Source organism: Camellia sinensis, chromosome 3, assembly GCF_055761805.1.
Source record: "Camellia sinensis isolate YWXY chromosome 3, ASM5576180v1, whole genome shotgun sequence".
NCBI classification, from domain to species: domain Eukaryota; kingdom Viridiplantae; phylum Streptophyta; class Magnoliopsida; order Ericales; family Theaceae; genus Camellia; species Camellia sinensis.
Genome location: NC_138963.1, coordinates 160,530,862 through 160,534,215, shown reverse-complemented (window position 1 = coordinate 160,534,215; position 3,354 = coordinate 160,530,862). Strand labels below are relative to the sequence as shown.

General features: G+C 31.8%; 1 long non-coding RNA gene across 1 annotated transcript; it reads right to left on the bottom strand.

Moving 5' to 3' along the window:
• Positions 1–1,064: 1,064 nt before the first annotated feature.
• Positions 1,065–3,123, bottom strand: LOC145822867 (uncharacterized). The gene is made up of 3 exons (XR_014364708.1): positions 2,958–3,123; positions 2,063–2,139; positions 1,065–1,247 (listed from the first exon to the last, which is right to left on the bottom strand). It is a non-coding gene; the product is annotated as an uncharacterized LOC145822867 (long non-coding RNA).
• Positions 3,124–3,354: the final 231 nt, after the last annotated feature.

Genomic DNA, 3,354 nt, shown 5'->3' with positions numbered 1-3,354 from the left:
TAACCTTAATTAAACAATTCTTTTTTCTTTTTTTTTTAACAAAGACATTGGTAGGGAAACCTATTCATTCCCATGAAGTTGGCCGAGAATTTCCGATTCGAACGTTGGCCGAACGTGATTCCAATCCGACTTTCAAGGTCATCAACATAAGTATGAACTTCTATGGTTCATATAGTAGGTCCTTCACCAAAATAGTATATCATCTTCATATCAAATAACACACTTCATTAATCATCAAATACTTTAACTTCCTAAAATGTTCTCATAGTCTAATTTTACATTTAACCACATAGCCTTCATAACTTCCATCAAAGATTTTTAATTCCGTTTAATACCGTGTTCACATGAATCAATATGCATGTACTCATCAATGTGCTATGATAAAAAATTACATTTCCCTTATAGCATAAAAAGAAAATTTCACAATAACTCTTAATTTCAACACTAAATTAAACACACATATCCCAGTCCTCTTTAATTATCGAAATTCCAAAATAACCTTTAGTTCTTATAATACTACATTCTCACAAATCATTAACTCGTACTCACTAATATTTCCTTATAATGTAAAAAAAGTTCCTCAATAGTTCTTGGCTCTTAGCCTCAATACCACACTTATTAAACAAACACATTTCGGTCCTCTTATAAGAAACAAAATACCCTACAACTCTTAATTCTTGGTTTTAATACTTAAATCTATTACACAAACACATATATATTCCCAAATGCACAACTTATCACTTACTTATTAGATGCATGCAACTTAATTCCGTTCTAGACATTCCAATGCTCAATGGACTCGTGTGTGAGATATTAACTCGTGCTCTGATATAAAAAATTTTGATGACCCAATCTCGGCAAGGCAACCCCCGCCAAGAGGGCGCACTTCAATGTTATAACACCTGTACACAATAATCACCTGTATACTTCTTATATCACATCACCAATAGTGCATAAGACCCTTCTATTGGCCAACATATATGAGATGATCCATTCAAAGACAAAAATATCATCATGCTACTAAGATAGTTTCCATGCACCACTATCCCCAAAATAAAACATACTATTCGTGAATCCATCAATACATCCAACCTCACAAAGAAAATATTTACAATCAACCTACTTCATAAAACAAAGGATAAAACTACATCCTAGAGTGACCCTAAGCAAAACCTCAACTACCAGATGTTCACATTTGATTCTCCAAAGACTCTAATCTTCCAAGTTGAGGCGAGCCATACAAAAGTCTAGGAATATGAAAAAAATTAATTAAAAAAAAGAATGAGCTAGAATCCAATGAGTATACCAATCCCATGGAGTTATAAAGCTTGCTCCTTCCAATTGGGTTCAAAATAAGATAATAAATACAAGACCTTAATTGGACTGAAACTTATAAAATTTGAGAAAATTTTGCATAAACCGTTATCAAGATTTTTTCAAAGAATCTCATAATGCAGGAAAAATACATTTGAATAAGGAAAGTAAACAAAAATACAACTTTTCAATACATTAAGATTTCATGTCCATCATACGAATCACTACATAGCCTTAGGGTCGCCTTACCTCGCAACTTAAGTGGTGACGGTACCGTTACCCAAAACATAACTATAGGAACATAACTCATGTCATCGTAGCACTTCAATTCTCATTTCAATGTTTCAGTCCCTAAGACCCCTTATGTACAACGACCCTTATGGTCCTTAAAACATTTCGGTCCCCAGGACCCCAAAGCATTTCGGCCCTTGTGGCCCCAAAGGCTATATTTGGTTATATGATCAATACAAAATAAATACTCTCGCATGACGTTTCATTGCCATTTAATCATCATCATCATAAACTTTGAAAGACTAAACTTAAATAAATTCTCATAAACATTAGTGCTTCATTATACAGATGAAATCATATATTTATTTACACTCAACATTTGACCTCAATAAATTTATAGATTTTCTTCTTATACATATATCATGATGAAATGGGTTACTTCCTTTAATTCAAAGATATTTTCAAACTTTGTATTAAAGGTAGAGATAAGGTAAATTTCCATGGTAAGTATACTCACCTCCAAAGTAGCAAAAGCGTAGATTTGAAACTTTACGAATTAATTCCCAAGAGGTGTAGAGACGTCTTCCTCCAATCCTAACAATTAGTAAATAGGATCTAAAATTAAGAAAAAGCTTTCAATGGAAATTACAGCATCTACAAAATTGATCCTAAATAAGACATACTATGGAATGGCAAGCTAAAGAACTCTTCCAACTTCAAGTCACCCAAACAAACTTCTTATCCAATCTCCACAACACCCATCCTTTGTACATTTTTGAGTTATTAACCTTTCTAAATATCCAACCAATTTATATGCACAATACCACCATCAATTAAACCACAAAAGTCAAAAATCAACATTTTCATAAACTCAACAACTTAGGTAAAACCATCAATCATTAATAAAATTCCTCCAAAATCGTTTATAGAACATAGAGATACGCAATCCACCATTTATCAAACAATTTCAACATATAAATTTTCTAACACCAAAATCCTCAATTTTTTACATCACATTAAAACCTAGATTAACCCAAATCTCAATCTCCAAAACAACCATCAAATTGATCATTAAACCAATAATTTCATGAACTCATGATTTTTATAACTTTTTCTTTAAAATCATTTATATACTCCATTGCATAGATCCGATCTTCAAACATTTCTTGTTGCATGTAATTTATAGAACTCAATTTAAGAATGATTCTCAAAATTGAACCCAAATTTAACAAATTTAAGGAATCATAACTCATATTCGTCAACCTAACTTGATTTTTGATGCAAAACCCAATTCCTATCAATTTATATAATTAATCTTCAAATCTTCATTTTTAATCCTCTCAAAATCCATCTTGAATCAATTTATGTCTAGATTATTTAAACTATACTAGAAAGAGGATGAAATTTCTTACGTTAAGATGATTTTTTCACAATTTTTAGCTTGAATTTTGGTATCCCACAAAACCCTCTTCTCCTTTGTTCTTCCTTCAATTTTCAAGCCTTGAGTTCCTTCCTCTCTCTCTCTCTCTCTCTCTCTCTCTCTCGGCCTTTCTCTCTTTACGGCTCAATTTCTATTTTCCTGAATGTTAAAGAATGAGTTCAATGGGCTCTATCTAATACAACGTATATACAATGAATAGACACACACAGCTTTCTTTTCACACCCAGATTTTCTCAACACACACACACACACCCACCTACACACCCAATTCTAGATTATTCTACAATTTAATGTATGATCAAAATTAATTTAATCAAGCAACACTTAGTCTTCATAAATCTTGATTAATACATAATTAAATCAATCAC